This window comes from Coregonus clupeaformis, chromosome 18 (assembly GCF_020615455.1).
Source record: "Coregonus clupeaformis isolate EN_2021a chromosome 18, ASM2061545v1, whole genome shotgun sequence".
In the NCBI taxonomy this organism is placed as follows: Eukaryota; Metazoa; Chordata; class Actinopteri; order Salmoniformes; family Salmonidae; genus Coregonus; species Coregonus clupeaformis.
This window is the reverse complement of record NC_059209.1, coordinates 226,308-251,807: the sequence shown is the minus strand read 5'-3', so window position 1 is coordinate 251,807 and position 25,500 is coordinate 226,308. Positions and strand designations below refer to the sequence as shown.

General features: G+C 42.2%; 1 pseudogene; it reads right to left on the bottom strand.

Moving 5' to 3' along the window:
- Positions 1-3: 3 nt before the first annotated feature.
- Positions 4-25,500, bottom strand: part of LOC121532950 — a 31,305-nt pseudogene continuing 5,808 nt past the window's right edge.

Here is a 25,500-nt window from a genome sequence, read left to right as displayed (position 1 = left end):
TTTTCAAGTGAAATCATCTTTGTGCTCTCTCCCATTGGCACAAAACGATAGCGAGAGATGATTATCTTGACTCAAGTTGTGAGATTGAAGTTTCACCTGCTTGTAGATGGCCTGGAAGCCTGAGGTGCTGCTCCTGCTTCTGGAGGCTCTGGCCTTGGAAATGGCCTTAGAGATGGCTTGGGAGACCTGCAAACAAAGAACAAAACAAAACATTTGGCCTCTACCATAGATTAAAAATCCTCAATATTGTACCTTGTGATTCTTGGTGGATTTGCGGTCATAAACCTCAGCCTAATTGGAAAAATGTTTAATAAATGTAATACATTCCCGTCACATTATTAACATTATGTTCGCAACAAGTTTGTCCCTTGTTTGTCAACTCCATACATCTCTGTCTCAAAGAGTTTTGTGAGAAACAGTAGCCTCACCCTGGAGAGGCGAGAGCTGGAGCTGGAGGAGCTGGAAGAGGGGCCGCTCACTGATTTGCTGGAGCTCAGTTTGCTGCTGCTACTACAGATTTTCCTGGACATTTTGCTGATTGGGGGTGCATTCACATCGATGGTCTTGCTCTTGGCACGAGAAAAGGAGGATGAGGACTTGGAGGAAGAAGAGGATTTGGAACAAAGGCTAGAGTGAGAACTGCTGGAACGAGAGCTGATGGAACGAGAGCTGCTGGAGTTGGATGATGATCTGGTGCGGTTCTTCAGACCAGGTACCAGGATTTTCTTGAGGACAGTTTTTCCTTCCAGAGCTTCCTCCTATTCGGTTATGGTGCTGACTTTGAGGATCTTTCCTGTGGCCTTGGGTCCAACTTGCACTTCAATCTCCAGTCTCTCAATAGTGGGCCCAGAAGCTGCTAAAAATGGATAGTATTTTAAATAACTGTCATTAACTTTTGATTTTTGATTTTTTTACCTTTATTTAACTAGGCAAGTCTTTAACTATGCCAAAATCAACTCATCAACACCCCCAGGGCAGGGTTTCTACTAAGCTAACATATGGAATTGTTTTAAGATGGTCATACCAAGGATCATTTAGCTATTTGACTTTGAATTTTAGGACCCCTGCAGGTCTTTTTTAATTTTTTGATGAAACATTGAATTTGGCCTTACTGCTATTAGCCCATAGAAACGCATTGAATAACATTAATACATTGCAAAACAGATAGTCAAAACATTTAACAAAAGGAAGTATGTTTTGAAGTGCATGGCCTATATCTGAGAGATATAAGAAAGCTCAGGATTTATTTAATTTTTAAAAAGTTTTTTTGTTGCCACTAAGTACTTCCACAATTTAACTGGTACCAGGTTACCTTCAGATGGGTCTTGTGGGCATCGTAGAACAAAACAATCAACATGTACATGTTTGTGAGAGTCTGTCACGTCTCCTCCCGTTGCTCCCCTCCGGCGCTCTGATTCGCTGGTCTACTGAGCCACCGGTCTGAGCACACCACCTCGGCAACACCGTAATGGAAACCCAACTCACCCTAATCACCTCCAGCGCACCTGCACCTCATCATCTCATCACCACCCCTATTTAGCCCTGGACTGTTCTGTATGATGTTGTGTGTGATTGTTTTGCGTCGTGTCATTTACTCTATCTTCGTTATTTATCTTTGTCATTGTTAAGTAAACCTTGACCTTGTTAATTCCTGTCTCTTCGTATACTCAGTACTCGTCACAGAGTCTCTGTGACTGTTCGGGCGCTACAGACATTTGTGAGAAGACCTATTTTTGGGATGTTTCCTGGTCTAACAAACACCGATGTAGCTCTGCCACCTTCCACCGAAGATGCGGAAGGCCGACATCGGCGGATGCAGTGGATTAAGACACAAATATAGATTTCTGCTTGGGCATCGACTCTAGTTATTTTTTATTCAAGTGTATCCTGAATTTAACTTATTACCAAGTTAATGCTTGCCTGGTTTTATAGCAATGATGACTGAATGATTTCCAACTGGCTTGTAGAAAATAGTGTTTCTGATGAAGGCAGCATTCTCAGAGGCCACCTCAAAGCATGCCTTGACTCCAAGCCTTTCGGCACAGAATGTCTTCTAAAGTTGGACTGCAATGGCCTTAACGATTGGCTTGAATTTGGATGGCATATCAGAATAGATTATCTTAGAAGATCTTGACTGAAAAAGGATATAAATTCACAAAATTAATCAAATGTCTGTGGTTAATAATCTCTGATTGGCAATGCTTGTGAGAATTTAGTTTTGAACAAGTATTTCATACGAACTCACCTAACCAAGAAAAAGAGGCTGCAATCTTAGATGTGAACTTCTCCCTGGACAGCTGTGCGCTTGCTGCTACAGCTTTACATTTACATTTTAGTCATTTAGCAGACGCTCTTATCCAGAGCGACTTACAGTTAGTGAGTGCATACATTTTTTTTTGATGATGGACTTGTCAATGTTGGTGATTACAATTTCCTGTCCTAAGAACTTCACGTACATGGAGGCCAGGGGCTTGTGGTCAGGGACCCCCAGGCAAGAGAGCTGTGGATAGATGAGTAGAGCAAACCTGATTTATCAACTTAATTTAAAAGCCCTACAGGGATTGAATCAATTGAAGATAATTGTGTAACATTTAGTGATCCTTACAGCCTTAATGACATGCTTCATCTTGCTGATTCTGTCAACATTTTCAGGAGCCATGGGGATTTTCAGAAGAGCCTCCTGGATTCCCTTGGTTCTCACTCCAACCTGAGTGACAGAAATTAAGCTTGGACAGTTAAAACGTGTTTTAAATTGACTGAATCTTTGTCATTTCAAGTAACTTTGAAAAAATGCCTTTAATTTAAGAACATCAGCAGCTACTCCAGCAAAGTAGGTGCAGGCTTTGACAACAATGGTTCTGGGCAAAATGGGGACAGCATCGTTAATGTAGAAAGCACTGGCAGCAGCACCAACCATCAGAGGACCTTTAAGAGAGGAAAAATGACTGTAAATGGTGGACTTTGTTGAGATTTGGTGAATGATGACCTTTCTGTAATAGGCATCCAGGTGGATGTCTTAGCTGATGCAGTAGCCCAGTCTTTCAAATTTGGTGCTGAGGATCTTCACAGCAACATTGCGGGCTGTAATGGAATACTATGTCTTTAAGCCTGAAGAAATACATATTGAGAGAGATAGTGACATTTAAAGGTGAAAGAGTGCTCTGCAGTGCTCCTTGTCAGGGACTCTTCAGAATGTTAGCAAGGGTAGTCACCAGACCCATTGGGGGCTTTGTCTCAAACAGCACAATGCAGACAACCATGTGGTGCTCTGGATGAAGAGCCTTGTCCATGAACAACTGCAAAGCGACTTCCTGGATGTAATTCACAACAATAATGCAGAGATTTTAACAGACTTCACCAAAGAGAACGATGATGTTGTCATTTGCTATTCGTCTCCGAGCATCACGAGTTTGATTTGATTGCTGGGCAATCGTTTTGACATGAATGGAAACTAATGTTAGTGTAGCATACAGTTATTATTTAACCAATCCAAAGGCTGCTGCCTACTTTCCTCCAAAGGCAAGCACTTTTCCAGTAGGTTACTGCCATTTGGGACTGGATTTGAAGGAAGTATCATGTGATAACGTACTCACATTCCACCGAGCTAGAGACGTTTGTAGCACCATTGTAGCCTCTGTACCAGCCAGTGTTGCCAACTCCTCAGTAAGGAAAGTAGCTATTGGCTGTCCTAAAAGTCGCTAAATGACAACATCACCCAATTTGCATAATTGTCTATGTGCATGTAATTGTGATGGACGCTGTAGGAGAGAGGAATAACGTCATGGGAGAGACAAAAAGTGAGTAAAAAACACCCTAAATATGTTTAGAACTACAAATGAACTTTCTTCTGTCGATTCTTGTTTTTTTTATGTCACAATTCCAACCCTCCTCCTTTATCCGGGCTTGGGACCGGCAAAAGTGACCCAAAAGAGACACTTGTGGAGTTACTTAGTTTTTATTTTAGTTTTTTAGTTTAGTTTTCTTAAGTTTGGTTTGGTTTTTAACGTTATGGTCCACTTAGGAGCCTATAACAAGTCACAGTAAAACATGAAACATTTTAACCATATCATAAATAAATAAAAAATTATAACAATCTAAATGGACCAAAAAGAGACAATAGAAAAAACTGTCAATGGCAATGTGAGAAAATGATGGTAAGTAGTTTGGCCCTAATTCAGGTTAATTGTTTGTTTTTTCCAGACCCCCCTCCACACACACACAGGCTGTGCTGGCTCACAGAAAGAGTGGGTCATCGTAATTTTGGTCTAGGCTCTCTATGGCAGGTTCATCAACTGAGGGAGCTGACTTAAATGAGTAAGCAGCTGATGTGCCAAAAAGCTGCAAAACATTATCAGACAGCTGGTGCTCATAGCAAGCATCACCAGACAGCTTCAGTCCATATTGAATGTACAGGATGGAGTTAAGGGTCTGCAAGGACATCCGATTTCTATGTTTGCTTTTTACCACACTCATCTGGCTGAATACTCTCTCGACTTCAGCATTCGAGTGTGGCAAGGACAACACAGACACAGCAGCCATGGCAAGTTCTTGAAACGGGTTGATATCAGCTGCATCCCTGAACTTCCAAATCTCACTCCAGAAGCCCAGTGTGATGGCACGTCATTGCTGGACAATCTTGTCTATCTCTGCAGGGGAGTAACCAAGGAGCTTGGCTATTTTTTCTATTTCTCCAGGGCTCTTATTGTGCTTTAGAGTTTCCTCCACATTGAAAACTGACATGTACTGCAATGCTTCGATGTTGTCCGGCAGTCTCACCCTCAACTCATTAGTGAGGGAGATGGTGAAGGCTACACACCGCTTTCAGACATTGTTTTCATCCTCAGGCTCAAGGTGGAGCTCAGCTGCCTTTGACTCAAAAAGGTAACCATGGTATGGTTTGGGACTGATGTATCCATCTATTGGCCCTTCGAGTACATCAACATTTGCCAGTGGATTCAGCACCCTGCTGCTCACAGACTTGATCAGGCTAATCAAGCTGTCAAGTAGCTTAAGAGGATCTACTTGATCTCCCTCAAAAGCCTTGATGGCCAACTGTACCTCACCCAGCACTGACTTCAAAAAAGTCAGATGCAATATGTTTTGAGGATCACTGTACATGTAGCAGTGTTCACTGGACTTGGTGACTGCGAAATGCAGCCTAAGCTCCTCCCACTGGTCCAAAATGCGTGAAACCGCGGGTTCAATGGAGAGCCAACGTGTGGCACACACCTTGGTTATCTGTAAAGGTTTCTCCCCACAGTTGATGGTCTCATATATGGCTTTGTAGGCCTCCCTGCGCTTTGGAGACACTGAAAACCAGTTATAAGTCTCTCGTACCAAGTACTCCACACTACGGGGGATGGTGTCATTGGAAGCATGACTTACAGCAAGCTGCAGAGAGTGGCACACACAGCGAATAAGAACCAGATCTTTGAGGCCATACTCCTCCTTCAGCACTTTATGGACCCCATTGTTAATCCCCGTCATAACAGAGGCATTGTCAGTCCCTATCCCCAGGAGTTTCTCTTTTTTATGACAACACTTCTCGAGGAAAGCCACAACAGCACGGGCTATAGATTTGGCATCTCCTCCCTCCAACTCAACAAGCCCCAGAAATGTTGATACAATTGTCTGCTTGGTGTCACTAAAGTACCTTATCACAACCCCCAGGTACTTAGAAACACTTACATCCGTGGACTCATTGAGGAGGAGGCTAAAACGCTGGTCACCCACATCTGCGACCAACTTTTTCAGAATGTATGGTGCTAGAACACCATTAATCATTTCTGTGCACTTTGAAGTGGGTAGCAGCAGTGGAGTCTGAGAAAGCAGCTCTACATGCTTCTCCAATGTGATCACATGCCAGCATGGAACAGTGTTCAGCGATAGCTAATGCCATGGTGGCCTCAGCCTTTTTTGCAGAGTCAATTTTTTTAACCATAAATGGCAGCTTGTTTTGGGTGGAACTGTTATAAGGCTTTGCCTTTTGAGTATGTTTTTGAGTTGTCATGTGTTTTTTTACATCACTAAGTTTGGCGTAGAAATCAGCCTTACAATACAGGCAGTATGCCCGTGTATCATCTCCAATAAATGGCTTCAACCAGCCTTTAAATTCAGGGTTTGATTCCCACTCCTTTCTGTATTTTTTAGTGTACAGTTTAGACTGAGACATGATGAGCTAGCCAGTTTATGTCACAGAGAGGCATGCAAACAGTGGACGAGGTAAGTAAGTGACTGAGGCTGTGTGAGTGAAATGCAGTGATTTATTTTTGTGCAGTGATTGATTTTAGACAAGGAACATTTGACATTTACATCCCGCACTGAATGTAAGCCAGGGTGGGATTAGCCAGCGGCGGCTTCCCGTATGCACAATTCATTTGCAGTCTGGACGCGGAGGGGTGAACATCTCCTGCTCTGACTGCAGCTGGGAGGGACTGCTGCACGAGGACTGGGCCGCCTGTGAGTGCTTTGGGACGGGGGTGAGGCCCACGGCAGCACCCGCTGCTCGTTGAGAAGAGTAAGAACGATACGTACTTTCACGTCAGTCTCCAAAAGTCTTGTCATGTATTATATGCAAAATGTATGTATGATAAGTATGATGGTTCGTATACGGGCTCACTGAAATACCACGCAGGGCAGACAGAGAACTGGCTTCCTCATTACAAATTCTTCCTTAAATACCCTGACAGTTTTAGTTCCCGCTCTCTGCTGGGCCTATCAGGGTAGAGGTTGAGCGTGGTTTAGACTTGCCCAACCTATCGCTGGCGCTCAGGCTGGTCCCAGCCCCTTGGCGCTCCACTGTTGCACACTGTTGCCAGGCATAAGTTGTTATCATAACAACCTGTAGAGTCAGCACACATAGACACCGTTCCACTGTACTCTATGTACCTACGTTCAAGGACGGTTCACAGATCACAAAGAGGCAGTGTAGTCTAGTATTTTGAGACACAAGTTCTTATCTCCCCCTACTCCCTAAAACAGCTCCTCACATGAATCACAGCTTGTTATCAGTACAGTACAAACCTTTTATGCTTAATCATTAATGCATTCTTTCTAAGCTAGTCATCACATCCAGTTATGAGAAAATAGAATCCCACAATCCCCCTTTTCACACCCACTAGGGTGTGATTCAAAAAATGTTAAAGGATTCCCTCTATTGACACCATTTATGGTGTCACTCCAAATAACAGTTTGAACAGAATATAAACAACCCTGAGAATAACAGGATATGGAAAATAAATCACATCAAAAAATGTTAATAACATAAAAAATACAAATTTAAACCCTCTATTCCTCCCCTACACCTAACATGTACTGAGTTGGCTACCAGCCACCCAGGAATCCTTTACCTTCACATAAGGAAAGACAAACATTCACAATGGTTAACTTGATTAATAAAGCATAAAACACAAACAGGGAAGTACATTTTGGCCCCCTTTAGATACCCTCTAGGGTGTCACTCCACCAAGCCTGGTAGGTCATATCCTTCATTCCTTAGGTCGGAGTCCGGGATTGGGCCGTATCTCACCATCTGTTGGGAAACCGCCTTCTCCATCTCCTTGCTCACCAACCCTCAGACACAGGGAATAAGACAACATCCACAAAAAACAAGTATACCCATAGAAGCTATAACTTCATCCAGAATAGTTACAACAATAGTTTTCCATTTACCAAATATGTTATCAAACCAACCGTTTAGGGAGCTATCAATACCAGAGTTCTCAGCCAGTTCGTTCGCCAGCGTGGTGAGTCCCTGAAGCGCTTTGGTCACGGACCTGTCCGGTGCTGTATTGTTGGAGATGAAAGTACAGCACATAGATCCAAACAGAACACAAACTCCGCCCCGCTCAGCCAAAAGCATATCTAAAGCTATTCTATTCTGCCATGCCATTAAGCTAGTTGCCGCTGTCTGCTCAGCCAATCCCTTTATTGCATCACGAGTGTGGTTTATAAATCTTTGCTGGTTATAATAAATATAATTTATCCAATCTGTGTTTTTATTAATTGTTGACCACCAGAAAAGACTTGATTCAAACCCAGCTGCGATCTGATTCCTAGCTTTGAATTCTTCTGGAACCCCTCGAGGTACTCCTATCCCATCAATATATATCCTTTCATCAAAGGATCCCGTTTGATTGTTTGCGTATGTAGGTGAGTTCACAATCTTATCACCACACAACCATCAGATGTCAGCACGGGCCTGGTTTTGGTTCCTAAAATCCTCTGGCTGCAACAAAGAGGAGAGATTAGTCATGGTCTCTTTAGTTGTGATGGTCTCTGTGTGGGAGCAGGAGCTAAGATGCCCTACCCTGTATCCTATCTTATTAGTCCTAGAAAAACAATAATAAGAATCCCCTGAGACTTCAAAACGGAGGCAACCTAGGTCGGGGTGACTTTGTTATCGGGGGATACAGATAGTGCAAGTTACTACTAGACTTCTTCACCACATTCCCAGGTGGCTTGAACAATTTAATCATGGATGATAAACCTGACAGAGAGTTAAAGCCTGTCCAGGGGAACGGAGTAGTTGTTAACCTTGGTTTGGCTGTCCCACAGGCATAACAGTCCTCTTTAGACATAGTTCCCGCCGCACACTGAACCCATTCCAACCACAGGTCAAGATCTCCACACCCCGTCTCCACCTGTACTACTTCCTTCAGGTCTACAGTTTGCACTATCTTCACCACAGCCCCGGTCTCACTACCTCCCTCAGAGAGGTTTACTCTATAGGGTACCCCAGTTGAAGAGGATGTCTCACTTGTTCAGGTCTGTAACCTGTTTTAGCGTATTTCAGACTTTCAGACAGTACCTACCCTTATATGGGTCGCACTGCCATTTCTGGTAATTCCCTACTTTCACAATACTACACCTGTCCTTAAACTGTGTATGGAGATTGACATATTCGTATCGTAGACTGTGCTCAGGTATTATTTTATCAACTTGTGTTAGGTTAACTACTACTTCTGGCAGATCAGGAGGGTTTGAGTGTGTTAGGAATATGGCCCCCACAATCAGACAGCTACCTACCGTCAGGAGACCTGTGAATCCCCACCCTCGCCCTGAGAACATGTCAGACGCCAGAGGCCAACCCATTGCTTTACCTTCTATCGAACTCACACAGGGATGATCAGACAGGGTAAGGGAATCTTCGTTAAGGAGCCAACCCCCGAGCCCTAGTGGTGATCGGTTCTTTCTCCTATCTCTGTGTTTGTTTGTCAGGTGTAGCTGGGTTTCCCTTTTTGCAGTGTGTGACATGCACCCAGGTGGATCTCTCAGCGATTCTTACTGCGAAGGCCGTCACCAACAGGACCTGATATAGACCTTCCCAATGGGGCTGCTTCCAGTTTTTCTTCTTTAGGGACTGAATGCTCACCAGTCTCCTGGTTAGATAGTGGGTCACCTACTCTTTTAGTTCACCTGTGGGGCACAAAACCTCTGGCATACTGGTGTGGTTAATAAACTAACTTCACACATACATGTTCAGCTCTCAATTTCTATTCTTGTTGGGGTTTTTTTTAAGTATTTTGTCCCCTCCTTCGTATATATTTATTATTTAATCCTACCATCCCCCTTTTGACACATGATTTGCCCATGTGTCAATATTACCACCTACCTAAACAATCACTTAGGTAATATTGCTAATTCATTATCCAATTGCCATCCCTCCACTCTCTCTTCTGTTATTTTATGGTTCAAATCATATATATTATTACCAAATTATAATCTTCTTCACACTTTTCACAGTATTATAAATTACCCTCAACTTAGTAAAATAAACTATCTTAAAGTCCTCCTCTCATGCCTTTAGAATTTACTAGTGTGGATGATTCATTAACACCAGAAAGTTAAAACAGAGTTCAGAGGCCATTGAAATCATTCAACGAACTGTTCCATCCCATAGTATACTAAACATTACCATTATTCTAAATATTTTATAAATGTTAGTTATCCCAAGTGTTCATTAAGTCCTCATGATATTCATTCTCATGATAATCATATATACCCCAAACTCAGCCAAAACCTAAAAAAACTCCATAAAATTCACTGTGAGTGCTCCTCTAAGACCTATCACCCTTGACCTGCTGAAAACCCCAAAATTGAAACAACAAGGCTTTATAAACATTATACTAGGTGTGTTGTTTTTTGTTTGAAAAACCCAATTTGAAAAACAACAACCACAAATAGCCAGGCCTCACTTAATTTGGTAGCTCACTTTTATGACCTAAATACTGCCTAACTTCACTACTGCTCCCCCTAGCCCTGGGCAACATTCAAATCAAATCAAATCAAATCAAATGTTATTGGTCACATGCGCCGAATACAACAGGTGCAGACATTACAGTGAAATGCTTACTTACAGCCCTTAACCAACAGTGCATTTATTTTTAACAAAAAAAGTAAAAATAAAACAACAACAAAAAAAGTGTTGAGAAAAAAAGAGCAGAAGTAAAATAAAATAACAGTAGGGAGGCTATTTATACAGGGAAGTACCGGTGCAGAGTCAATGTGCGGGGGCACCGGCTAGTTGAGATAGTTGAAGTAATATGTACATGTGGGTAGAGTTAAAGTGACTATGCATAAATAATTAACAGAGTAGCAGCAGCGTAAAAAGGATGGGGTGGGGGGGCAGTGCAAATAGTCCGGGTAGCCATGATTAGCTGTTCAGGAGTCTTATGGCTTGGGGGTAGAAGCTGTTGAGAAGTCTTTCGGACCTAGACTTGGCACTCCGGTACCGCTTGCCGTGCGGTAGCAGGGAGAACAGTCTATGACTAGGGTGGCTGGAGTCTTTGACAATTTTGAGGGCCTTCCTCTGACACCGCCTGGTATAGAGGTCCTGGATGGCAGGAAGCTTGGCTCCAGTGATGTACTGGGTCGTACGCACTACCCTCTGTAGTGCCTTGCGGTCGGAGGCCAAGCAGTTGCCATACCAGGCGGTGATGCAACCATGCAACCATGCAATGCATTCCAATGAGATAAGCTAAATCTCTTTCTCCTGGTTATAATTTAAAGATGGTAGTACACACAAAACATGATACAGATATCCCCAGTCCTAACCCATCAATAATTGTTTGTATCAATCTAATTCCTCATAACTAATCCATAAAACCACTCAAAATTCCTCGAGTATATAATGATTATTTAATTGATTACCCTAACTCTGCTACATGTGATCTCATCTCAAATGATCCATAATAATAATATAATAATAATTATTTGTTCAACCCCCTAGGAAAATCAGTCTCCCCTTCTATTGTTCCTGTCCCCCCTGTAAATGTCACACTTCACTTTTTAGCCAATACAATCACGGTTACATCAAAAGTAATGCAATGTCTATATTAGGGTGTAAGGTAAATTATTCCTGTTTTGTTTTCAGCTAAACATTTTATATCCCTCAGTTAATGGTATTTTCTCCCTAATATATCTTCATATTCCTCTGCTTTCCCTAAATGAGATGTAATCCCCTGCCTTTCCTCTACTATCCTTCTATCATTACTGGATCAATGATAATAACTGTAATAACTATCAATAATAATAAACATTATGTTGTGCTCTTTTTCTGATAATGTTATAATTGTAGCCTATTCCATCACTTTAGTTTAAAATATAAGTTTGTTTATGTAACAAATCCAGAACCCACCACAGGCTGGCGCTATTCCCCCAGCACAACAGCCAATGCCACTTGCATCCCCTGTTCCCCGTAACGAAAATAAATGATCGTTCTACAATTTACCAACTATTTGTATACACCACTGGCGTCAAGCAACCCATCGAATAAAGTAATAACAATTATAATGTATCAAAGCACTGCCTTCCAGTCAAGCATTCAGACCTCCACTTGAAATCCCACAGCTCAACCCAACTCGCTTTACTGTCTCTATTATTATTATTTTTTTCTCCCGCTAACCAGAGCCATAAATTACTCTCCTTTGTCCTCAACTCAATTTTCACAGCTCTATCACCATTTTCAGTTCGCTATTCAATTTCTTTAACTGTTCTCTCTGATTAGGCCCTAATTAAATAAACAAATACTTGCTATCGTTGATAAGCATACATTTAATGACATTCCTAACATTTGAACTATCTCTCACCCCTCCCCTTGCTCCTTTCTATCCAACGGGGAAGGGGCGGGGACCTAGTAACATATTTTCATAGACCTTTCTAGAATACTTCTACTTAAGCTATCTAATTCAACCTTTCACATGTCTCAATCCACATAGTAATCTAGGTATATAGCCCCAATGCGAAAGCTTTACCCACTGTCCCTACCTGTGTTCGAACCCGGGACCCTCTACATACATCGCCAGTCACTCCACACATTCCGCGATGCTTTCAAAGTACATACTTCCAGTTCATAGAGCAAGTGACATCACCAAATGAAAATCGCACTAGCTTTCACCTCAGCAAAGAACTCTCTCTCCCTTCACCCATACCAGCCGCCGAATTCACTCATATACACAGATTTCACCTTATGCCATTGAAATGCCAAACAAAACATAATAGTTCAATGGAGCCCCCTACTGGCTCTCCACTATTTATACATAACTTCCATAACCACACCAGTCATAGTCCGATCACCCATCAAACCTTATCACATGATCAAACAACGGCACAACCTTAAACTCATATGGGGCGGCAGGCAGCTTAGTGACCAATAGCACCGCGCCAACAACCGAGAGGTTGCCAGTTCCAATCCCCGAGCCGACCAGGCGAAAAATCTGCCAATGTGCCCGAGCAAGGCACTCAACCCCAATCGCTCCCATAAGTCGCTCTGTACCAGAGCGTCTGCCAAATTACCAAAAATGCAAAATGTAAATATTCTCTACTTTCTCACCCATGATGTACGTCTACGTTCAGGTGAGCAAGTTCATACGTATATATCATTAGAAATGTATAGGTACCTCTCAAACAATCACCCCGTGGTGTTCCCAGCCAACTACCAATCGACACAAATCACCCCCTAGTCCTTCCTGACTTATCAAAAGCCACACTCTCGCTGTCTCCAGCCCCTCCCCTCGCAACTCTCCCTTCTGTGTCCAGTGGGAACAGGCTTTGTCTGTTTTTCGTTTGAGCGTTTCCAATATTCTGCCGTTATTTAAAGTACTTTAGTCTATTTATTTAAATCCAATTATTCCCACCTAATTAGTTAAAGTCGGTGCATATTTATATTTCAACGATAAACCGAATTATTTCAGTCTAATTGTTTAACCAGTATTTTGCAGGGTCAAACATCAAACGTTAAATCAAATAATAAACCAAATAGCCTCAACCCAAGCACCTAAAACCAGTATTATGCTATGTCGAACATCAAACATTAAATAAAATAATAAACCGAATTGCTTCAACACAACTATTCAAAACCAGTATTATGCTATGTCAAACATCAAACGCCACAGTTCAATCATATCAGCTCAAACGTTTCAGTTTAGTCACACTAGCCATTCATCACTTTACCTTTATGTTCCCAATTGTTATTAACGGGTTATACGGTTTAAGCAACCACAAACCCAACAGTTATTCACAAATTATACAGTTTGGACAGCCACAGACGTCTTTAATTCCCAATTAGTTTTCTATCAAGGTATACAGGTTTATCATTCACACTCTCATGCATACGACAACACTCTGATCTTAGCCGTACCTAGCCTTTGCTGATACGTGTCAATAGCGTCACCCCTTTCTTAAAGAATTTTAAGTGCCTCCTATGAACCTAGTCATATCTAGTCTGAACTGATATGTACCATAGCGTCGCACTGCCTATCTATTTAAAGTACCTCCTATAGGTGTCTTTTGTTAACGTTTGCACAATTTAAACTTTATTTCCTAATTGTAATTCTCATTATTTACTGTTTTAAAATATTGTTTGTATTCACAGCCAAAAATGGTACACAGTTATTACACAGTTAAACGTAGTATACAGTTATCACACAGCAAAAATAGTACACAGTTATCGCAGTCACTCACAATACACAGTCATAATCCTATCACACAGTCAAATATGTCACACAGCCATAAATGTCACACTTACACTCAACACACAATCTATTTGGGCACACAGCCTCTTCTATGGGCACAGAGCCTCTATTTGGGCACACAGCCTCTTCTATGGGCACACAGCCTCCTCTATTTGGGCACACAGCCTCTTCTATGGGCACACAGCCTCCTCTATTTGGGCACACAGCCTCTTCTATGGGCACACAGCCGCTTCTATTGGGCACACAGCCTCCTCTATGGGCACACAGCTGCATCTATTGGGCACACAGCCTCCTCTATGGGCACACAGCCGCTTCTATTGGGCACACAGCCTCTTCTATGGGCACACAGCCGCTTATATTGGGCACACAGCCTCCTCTATGGGCACACAGCCGCTTCTATTGGGCACACAGCCTCCTCTATGGGCACACAGCCGCTTCTATTGGGCACACAGCCTCCTCTATGGGCACACAGCCTCCTCTATGGGCACACAGCCGCTTCTATTGGGCACACAGCCTCTTCTTTATCCCATGGGTTTAACCATCAGAATTATCAAACATTTGCATGGTATTCTATAAAATTGAATTAATATTCTATAATCGTTATTTATAGCGTAATAGAGTTCACTTACATCAAACAGGTGCTTCACAAAATTAATTTGGATAAAGCCAATGTGCAGAACTTTAGTTACATAACAATAGGTGTCTGCTTACCTGTTTTCAGAAGCCCGGGCACTTTGTGAAACACACCGTTCGACGACAGCGATGTCCAATGGGCTGGATGAATTCCAGCGAAGTTCCGCTACCAGATCACGTCGGGGTCACCAATTGTTAGAAATTGCGTAATTCAAATCTGGTATTGGAATAAGAGAAAACATAATCAAGAGATATTCAATCCAAGCTACATTTATTATATGCAAAATGTATGTATGATAAGTATGATGGTTCGTATACGGGCTCACTGAAATACCACGCAGGGCAGACAGAGAACTGGCTTCCTCATTACAAATTCTTCCTTAAATACCCTGTCAGTTTTAGTTCCCGCTCTCTGCTGGGCCTATCAGGGTAGAGGTTGAGCGTGGTTTAGACTTGCCCAACCTATCGCTGGCGCTCAGGCTGGTCCCAGCCCCTTGGCGCTCCACTGTTGCACACTGTTGCCAGGCATAAGTTGTTATCATAACAACCTGTAGAGTCAGCACACATAGACACCGTTCCACTGTACTCTATGTACCTACGTTCAAGGGCGGTTCACAGATCACAAAGAGGCAGTGTAGTCTAGTATTTTGAGACACAAGTTCTTATCTCCCCCTACTCCCTAAAACAGCTCCTCACATGAATCACAGCTTGTTATGTGAAACAATACATATCAGTACAGTACAAACCTTTTATGCTTAATCATTAATGCATTCTTTCTAAGCTAGTCATCACATCCAGTTATGAGAAAATAGAACCCCACACTAGATTTGTCGCTAGTCGATTTTTTGAAAATGTGTCGCTAGAGGGGTCTGAAAAGTCGCTAAATTGGCAACACTCTGGTACCAGCGTGAGCAACTAGTAACAGCAATTCAGTGAACAACTATCCCAAAATGGAAATATCTGACAAGAATAACAAGTAAACAAGTAACAGAATCGATCTCCTCATTACCTAATAAATTAAATTGACACCGATCAGAATAATTATCCTACGGTATAGGGTCCTCTTGCATATTGCTTGGGCTGCTGCTCCATCGTTGAGGACATGACTGGTAAGCTTGCATGCATGATATCATGCAGGCTACGATTTTTTGAGATAGCTAAATTAGCTATTTTACAGTTTAAGAATAATTAATAGCCAGAATAGTCATGTTTCATATTGCATTATAGCTACTGTTTTTTTCCTAATGAATAGGCTTGCATTGTGAATAATTCATACAACTATCACACCCATGCATATTATTAAATGAGACCGATGTTCATGATAACATGGTTTTATATTCAATGATAACTAATATTGAAAGGTTATAGGATGCAATCTAACTAGATTAGAAGGCCTAGGCTACTTCATCCTAATGTAAGCTAAATGCATTGGATACAAAACAAATACTTGCATGTGAAAGGATAACATGTCCAATATAATTATATGAATCATATCAAACAGGAATATATATTCAATGAAATGAATACAGCATTGTAATGTTATTGATGCCTTGCAGGGGATTAGACAGATGAACTGCAGTCACCTGTCAGGCGTCAGTGTGTAGCGGTAGGACGGAGTCAGACGCAGGACACAGAGCTAGTAGGCAACGTACTTTACTCGTAAATAACAAATGAACATAAACTCCACGCAGGGAGGACAATCCCGCTCACCAGTCGATAACACCAAACATAGAACAAACACGCACACAACACAGTGGGAGCCAGAGGGTTAAATAGGGAACAAATCATAGACATAATGGGAACCAGGTGTGTACAATGAAGACAAAACAAGTAGAACACAGAAACATGGATCGGTAGCAGCTAGTGCTCCGGTGACGACGAACGCCGAAGCCTGCCCGAGCAAGGAGGAGGAGCAGCCTCGGCTGAATCCGTGACATCACCAGATGCCCAAGCCTCAAAACCAGAAACATGGAGACATCAACACTTGTCATTTTGAATAAATGTTAACATTTTTATTGGTTCTCCTGTATCTGTTGTACATTTTACAAGTAATTCCCAAGTGAGGGACATCTCAAGGAGATTAACCTCCAACATTCATAAGCTTGTTCAGTACATGAGGGCACATTTAGTCATGACAGCCACGGGTTTTTTTTATACACAGGACTGGAGTCAACAGGTTTTTGTTCCAGCCCTTCTCTAACACCTAATTCAACTAATTGTGGTCTAAATTGAAAACTTGCACACAGTGCAATCCCCTGGGACAGAAATCATGTCTGTGTTTTAGAATGAGCTTCATAAATCACAATGTCCTGACAAACTGCATGATAAACAATAACAAGGGTGAATCTATTTCTAACATTGTGATGTTGCACATGTAATAGTTGTTAAAGTACTTTGTGAATTTCACCATGTTCATATAGTAATATAGCATATTGATTTGTTATTATGCATGCCTGCATCCTGGGAATAGGAGAGTGTGTACTTACGTTTTGCCCTGCGTGCTCGTGCTCAAATAATTTTGATGCACTATGAGAGGTAGGCACGCTTTTTCTGTCGTCTTTAGAAAAGTTAGATTCCTTCAAGCACAAAGTCGTACACACAGTGTTTGTTCATGAATAATGTTGCATATTTAGAGTTTACTCATGAGTGGATGGTATTGTTAAGATGTAATTGTACTTTTTAGGATGATATTAACATTCTGAATTCAACATGTGGTTACTAGCTAGCTAAGGTATTATATGTGTGAACGATGGCTAGCTCCTCGAATTGATTCCAGTCCTTTGTATTGTGCGTCTATGTTGTAGAAAGAGGCGACAATGGGCAGAACATATTTGTGCTCTACAAATGTTTTGTATTTTCTTTTGGATGCAGGTATGTGGTTTTATCTATGTAAAATGTATGTTATGTGTTGATACATTATAAGGAGAGGTTGTACTCATTTTTGTATTCTAAAAATAATTTTGATGCACTATGAGAGAAAGAGGCGACAATGGGCAGAACATATTTGTACTCTACAAATGTTTTGTATTTTCTTTTGGATGCAGAGATAATTCTGATTCATTAAAACAGCCTGATCTATGAAGTCCACGTCTATAGTCCCAATCAATCACACACAACACAGAGATACAGCCGTGCAGTACAGTGCCGGTTACACACACTCCTGAACAATATCCTGGGATATGGTGATTATCCTGGTGGCTGGGAGGTTCACAAGTTCTTTATATCTGCAGTGTGTCAGGGTGGGATGGCCTTTAACCTGGGACAAGAAGAGACAAGAGGGAAGAAATTAACCTCAATGCTCAAATTTCAGTGCTGTTTCAAGTTGCTCAAGCCACAACTACCTTGTGCAATCGTTTTGTTAACAGTTTTGCATATTTTTAGGCTTTGTCAAGTTGTTTACAGTAAGAGTAGGTTCTAATTTGAATGAAAGGTTATCATTTTAACTAGTAAAACCAACCCCAATGGTGCAACACAATAGATGGGTTAGCTGACAACGTCACGAAAATGATGTGCACGCTTCCATGGAGCAGAAGTCAGCGTGTTGTGATTCTGGATGGCCAGCTTGCTAGCAAAAATGAGAAGAAACTGCCATGTGGGGAATCATAAGTGGCTCTTTTCATCTTGTTGATACCATGTCTTGTTTTGAGGTGTTTTGACTGATTTCATGTCAATGCTAATATGGCTAAAATTAGCTAGCTAGCGAACCAACAACTGTAATGATGTATTTGAGAGACAACAAGTGCTCATTGTGTAATATTATTTATGTTTTCAATAAACATTAGAGATGAACTATAGCATACAGTGAGGGAAAAAAGTATTTGATCCCCTGCTGATTTTGTATGTTTGCCCACTGACAAAGAAATTATCAGTCTATAATTTGAATGGTAGGTTTATTTGAACAGTGAGAGACAGAATAAAAACAAAAAAATCTAGAAAAACGCATGTCAAAAATGTTATAAATTGATTTGCATTTTAATGAGGGAAATAAGTATTTGACCCCCTCTCAATCAGAAAGATTTCTGGCTCCCAGGTGTCTTTTATACAGGTAACGAGCTGAGATTAAAGGGAGTGCTCCTAATCTCAGCTTGTCACCTGTATAAAAGACACCTGTCCACAGAAGCAATCAATCAATCAGATTCCAAACTCTCCACCATGGCCAAGACCAAAGAGCTCTCCAAGGATGTCAGGGACAAGATTGTAGACCTACACAAGGCTGGAATGGGCTACAAGACCATCGCCAAACATCTTGGTGAGAAGGTGACAACAGCTGGTATGATTATTCGCAAATGGAAGAAACACAAAATAACTGTCAATCTCCCTCGGCCTGGGGCTCCATGCAAGATCTCACCTCGTGGAGTTGCAATGATCATGAGAACGGTGAGGAATCAGCCCAGAACTACACAGGAGGATCTTGTCAGTGATCTCAAGGCAGCTGGGACCATAATCACCAAGAAAACAATTGGTAACACACTACTCCGTGAAGGACTGAAATCCTGCAGCGCCCGCAAGGTTCCCCTGCTCAAGAAAGCACATATACAGGCCCGTCTGAAGTTTGCCAATGAACATCTGAATGATTCAGAGGAGAACTGGGTGAAAGTGTTGTGGTCAGATGAGACCAAGATCGAGGTCTTTGGCATCAACTCAACTCGCCATGTTTGGAGGAGGAGGAATGCTGCCTATGACCCCAAGAACACCATCCCCACCATCAAACATGGAGGTGGAAACATTATGCTTTGGGGGTATTTTTCTGCTAAGGGGACAGGACAACTTCACCGCATCAAAGGGACAATGGACGGGGCCATGTACCGTCAAATCTTGGGTGAGAACCTCCTTCCCTCAGCCAGGGCATTGAAAATGGGTTGTGGATGTGTATTCCAGCATGACAATGACCCAAAACACACGGCCAAGGCAACAAAGGAGTGGCTAAAGAAGAAGCACATTAAGGTCCTGGAGTGGCCTAGCCAGTCTCCAGACCTTAATCCCATAGTAAATCTGTGGAGGGAGCTGAAGGTTCGAGTTGCCAAACGTCAGCCTCGAAACCTTAATGACTTGGAGAAGATCTGCAAAGATGAGTGGAACAAAATCCCTCCTGAGATGTGTGCAAACCTGGTGGCCAACTACAAGAAACGTCTGACCTCTGTGATTGCCAACAAGGGTTTTGCCACCAAGTACTAAATCATGTTTTGCAGAGGGGTCAAATACTTATTTCCCTCATTAAAATGCTAATCAATTCATAACATTTTTGACATGCGTTTTTCTGGATTTTTTTGCTGTTATTCTGTCTCTCACTGTTCAAATAAACCTACCATTAAAATGATAGACTGATCATGTCTTTGTCAGTGGGCAAACGTACAAAATCAGCAGGGGATCAAATACTTTTTTCCCTCACTGTACATGTTGTCAACCCTGTCTGTTTGCCCCATATACCATATACCCCATTACATACTTACATTTTGCGAAGCTATTCCTTATTCTTCTGGAAAATGTTATCCCAAGCAGGGACTGGTCAGAATTGAAGGAATGATGGATGGCGCTAAATACAGGAAAATTCTTGAGGGAAACCTGTTTCAGTCTTCCAGAGATTAGTTATGCACGCTCAGGTTTTCAGTTTTTTTGTCTTATTTCTTGTTTGTTTCACAGTAAAAAATATTTTGTATCTTCAAAGTGGGTAGGCATGTTGTGTAAATCAAATTATACAAACCCCCCAAAAATCCATTTAAATTCCAGGTTGTAAGGCAAAATAATTGGAAAAAAGCCAAGGGGGTGAATACTTTCGCAAGCCACTGTAAGTACCACTCAAGATACACTTCATTTTGACTAGCTTAATCCTATTTTTCCAACCTAATTGAGTAGAATAAGAACAATCCAACATTTCTATTTGATACTGTCGCAAAGCTAACTAAAAAGCAGCATTCCCCAAGAAAGGATGCCTTTCACTTCAGCAGTGATGAATTCATGAACTTCTTCGACGAAAAGATCATGATCATTAGAAAGCAAGTTACGGACTCCTCTTTGAATCTGCGTATTTCTCCAAAGCTCAGCTGTCCTGAGTCTGCACAAACCTGCCAGGACCTAGGATCAATGGAGACACTCAAGTTTTTTAATCCTATATCTTTTGACACATTCATGAAAATAGTCATGGCCTCTAAACCTTCAAGCTGCATACTGGACCCTATTCCATCTAAACTACTGAAAGTGCTACTTCCTGTGCTTTGGCCTCCTATGTTGAACATAATAAATGGCTCCCTATCCACTGGATATGTACCAAACTCACTAAAAGTGGCAGTAATAAAGCCTCTCTTGAAAAAGCCAAACCTTGACCCAGTGTCACGTTAGTTTAAGGACGGGTCAGACCAAGGCACAGCGTGAAATGCGTACATGTTTATTTAAGTGATAAACACACGACAAACCAACGAAACGTGAAGTCCTAAGGCTACACACAAAACAAGCCTACTCACGGAACAAGATCCCACAACCCCTAATTGCCAATAGGCTGCCTAAGTATGCTCCCCAATCAAAGACAACGAGCGACAGCTGCCTCTGATTGGGAAACACACCCGGCCAAACATAGAACTACACGTACTAGATAGAAACATAGAAATACTAACATAGAACATTCACACCCTGACTCAACATATAAGAGTCCCCTGAGTCAGGGCGTGACACCCAGAAAATTGAAAAAACAATTGGCCTATTTCGAATCTCCCATTCCTCTCAAACATTTTAGAAAAAGCTGTTGTGCAGCAACTCACTGCTTTTCTGAAGACAAAAAATTTATACGAAACGCTTCAGTCTGGTTTTAGACCCCATCATAGCACTGAGACAGCATTCGTGAAGGTGGTAAATGACCTTTAAATGGCGTCAGACCAAGGCTCTTCATCTGTCGTCGTGCTCTTAGAACTTAGTGCTGCTTTTGACACCATCGATCACCACATTCTTTTGGAGAGATTGGAAACCTTAATTGGTCTACACGGACAAGTTCTTGCCTGGTTTAGATCTTATCTGTCGGAAAGATATCAGTTCGTCTCTGTGGATGGTTTGTCCTCTGACAAATCAATTGTACGTTTCGGTGTTCTTCAAGGTTCCGTTTTAGGACCACTATTGTTTTCACTATATATTTTACCTCTTGGTGATGTCATTCGGAAACACAATGTTAACTTTCATTGCTATGCGGACGACACACAGCTCTACATTTCGATGAAACATGGTGAAGCCAGAAAATTGCCTACCCTGGAAGCATGTGTTTCAGACATAAGGAAGTGGATGGCAACAAATGTTTTACTATTAAACTCGGACAAAACAGAGATGCTAGTTCTAGGTCCCAAGAAACAAAGATATATTCTGTTGGATCTGACAATTAATCTTGATGGTTGTACAGTCGTCTCAAAAAAACTATGAAGGACCTCAGCGTTACTCTGGACCCTGATCTCTCTTTTGACAAACATATCAAGAATATTTCAAAGACAGATTTTTTCCATCTTCGTAACATTTAAAAAATATTTTTGTCCAAAAATTATGCAGAAAAACTTAGACTACTGCAATGCTTTACTCTCCGGCTACCCGGATAAGGCACTAAATAAACTTCAGTTAGTACTAAACACGGCTGCTAGAATCTTGACTAGAACCAAAAGATGTGATCATATTACTCCAATGCTAGCCTCTGGTTTCCTGTTAAGGCTAGGGCTGATTTCAAGGTTTTACTGCTAACCTACTAAGCATTACATGGGCTTGCTCCTACCTAGCTCTCCTATTTGGTCCTGCTGTACATACCTACACGTACGCTACGGTCACAAGACGCAGGCCTCCTTATTGTCCCTAGAATTTCTAAGCAAACAGCTGGAGGCAGGGCTTTCTCCTATAGAGCTCAATTTTTATGTAATGGTCTGCCTATCCATGTGAGATGCAGACTCGGTCTCGACCTTTAAGTCTTTACTGAAGACTCATCTCTTCAGTAGGTCCTATGATTGAGTGTTGTCTGGCCCAGGGGTACGAAGGTGAACGGAAAGGCAGTTGAGTGACAAACCACCCTTGCTGTCTCTGCCTGGCCGGTTCCTGTCTCTCCATTGGGATTCTCTGCCTCTCCCTATTACGGGGGCTGAGTCACTGGCTTACTGGTGCTTTCCATGCCGTCCCTAGGAGGGGTGCATCACTTGAGTGGGTTGAGTCACTGACGTGTGCGGTTTGTCGCCCCCTCAGGCTTCTGCAGTGGAGGAGATCTTTGTGGGCTATACTCAGCCTTGTCTCAGGGTAGTAGGTTGGTGGCTGTTGATATCCCTCTGGTGGTGTAGGGGTTGTGCTTTGGCAAAGTGGGTGGGGTTATATCCTGCCTGGTTGGCCCTGTCCGGGGGTATCGTCGGACGGGGCCACAGTGTCTCCCGACCCTCCCCCTGTCTCAGCCTCCAGTTTCTATGCTACAATAGTCTATGTGCCGGTGTTATTCTCCTGTCTTATCCGGTGTCCTGTGTGAATTTAAGTATGCTCCCTCTAATTCTCTCTCTCTCTCCCTCCCATCCCGGAGGACCTGCGCCCTAGGACCTGGCCTGATGACTCCTTGCTATCCCCAGTCCACCTGGTCGTGCTGCTGCTCCAGTTTCCACTCTTCTGCCTGCGGCTATTGAACCCTGACCTGTTCACCGGACGTGCTACCTTGTCCCAGACCTGCTGTTTTCAACTCTCTCTCTACCGCACCTGCTATTTCAACCTCTAAATGCCCAGCTATGAAAAGCCAAGTGACATTTACTCCTGCTGTACTGACCTGTTGCAACCTCTACAACCACTGTGATTATTATTTGACCCTGCTGGTCGTCTATGAACGTTTGAACATCTTGGAGAAAAATATGGCCTTAATGGCCATGTACTGTTAAAATCTCCACCCTGCACAGCCAGAAGGGGACTCAGAGCCTGGTTCCTCTCTAGGTTTCTTCCTAGGTTTTTCCTAGCCACCGTGCTTCTACATCTGCATTGCTTGCTGTTTGGGGTTTTAGGCTGGGTTTCTGTATAGCACTTTGTGACATCTGCTGATGTAAAAAGGGCTTTATAAATACAATTTGATCGATTGATTGATTAGGCCCAGCCTTTGGAACTTTGGTTTTCGTAGATATGGCTACTCTATTGTGATCACTACATCTGATGGATTTGGATACTGCTTTCAAACAAATTTCTGCAGCATCATATCTTTATATGATTAATACATGTTTATGATTTAATTCCTGTACTGTTTGTGAGGTGGATTTTTTAGTGAACTATGTGCTAAACAAAGTTAAATCACGGACGTCTCTGTTGCTAGGCAAGAACTAAGAATGGTTCCTTTCACTGGGCTTGTGTATGTGTGAAATGGGGATCTGACCTAGGGTCGAATTGCTCGCTCTTACCTAATCCATGGCTGTCTTACCTTATCAGAGACTGAAACCAGACTGTTGCCTAATGCACCTCTCCTCAAACAAAGGTTCTGAGAGCGGAGCCAAAGTTGAACAGCGTTTAGACTAGTCATGAGTAATTACAGCATGACGGGAGGGAAGAGGAGTAGGTTTGGGTATGTTTGAAAGATTAAGTGTGAACCTGTCATGTCCAACAATCAATCTTCAGGTCAAGCTCGGGAGAGCTGGGGTTGAACAGTTTAAACTAAACATTAGTGTTTTTGCAAGATAAGGGATTGATTGATTGTATTACTATTGATTCTGAACTGAATAAAAGTTAAATTTAGCCGCCATCATAGACGAAGGGAGTCGGCGGAGCGATAGAGAGCGGGAAACTGAAGATAATGGTAGGAGAACCCAAGAGGGAGGGGTTTTGAGCTAGGAGGGATGTGAATGGGACTATATAGACGGGGAGCAGAGAGAGAGAAGGGAGGATGCTTTGCAAATCACCCCAGTTGTAATAAAGTCTCTCGATTCTACAAAAACTCTGTAAGAACTTTGATTTTTAATAAAGTATAGTGACAAGTTTCCACAACATTTGTAACTACCCTGGTAGGTTGATTGATAACCTGAACCAGGTTGCAGGCACTAGTTACAGTTTGAAGCTTTCTCTTTAGTGGGCAGCCTGATGAAAGCCAGTCAATATTTAAATCACCCAGAAAGTATACCTCTCTATTGATATCACATACAGTGGGGAAAAAAAGTATTTAGTCAGCCACCAATTATGCAAGTTCTCCCACTTAAAAAGATGAGAGAGGCCTGTAATTTTCACCATAGGTACATGTCATCTATGACAGACAAAATGAGGATTTTTTTTCTCCAGAAAGTCACATTGTAGGATTTTTAATGAATTTATTTGCAAATGATGGTGGAAAATAAGTATTTGGTCAATAACAAAAGTTTCTCAATACTTTGTTATATACCCTTTGTTGGCAATGACACAGGTCAAACGTTTTCTGTAAGTCTTCACAAGGTTTTCACACACTGTTGCTGGTATTTTGGCCCATTCCTCCATGCAGATCTCCTCTAGAGCAGTGATGTTTTGGGGCTGTCGCTGGGCAACACGGACTTTCAACTCCCTCCAAAGATTTTCTATGGGGTTGAGATCTGGAGACTGGCTAGGCCACTCCAGGACCTTGAAATGCTTCTTACGAAGCCACTCCTTCGTTGCCCGGGCGGTGTGTTTGGGATCATTGTCATGCTGAAAGACCCAGCCACGTTTCATCTTCAATGCCCTTGCTGATGGAAGGAGGTTTTCACTCAAAATCTCACGATACATGGTCCCATTCATTCTTTCCTTTACACGGATCAGTCGTCCTGGTCCCTTTGCAGAAAAACAGCCCCAAAGCATGATGTTTCCACCCCCCATGCTTCACAGTAGGTATGGTGTTCTTTGGATGCAACTCAGCATTCTTTGTCCTCCAAACAAGATGAGTTGAGTTTTTACCAAAAAGTTCTATTTTGGTTTCATCTGACCA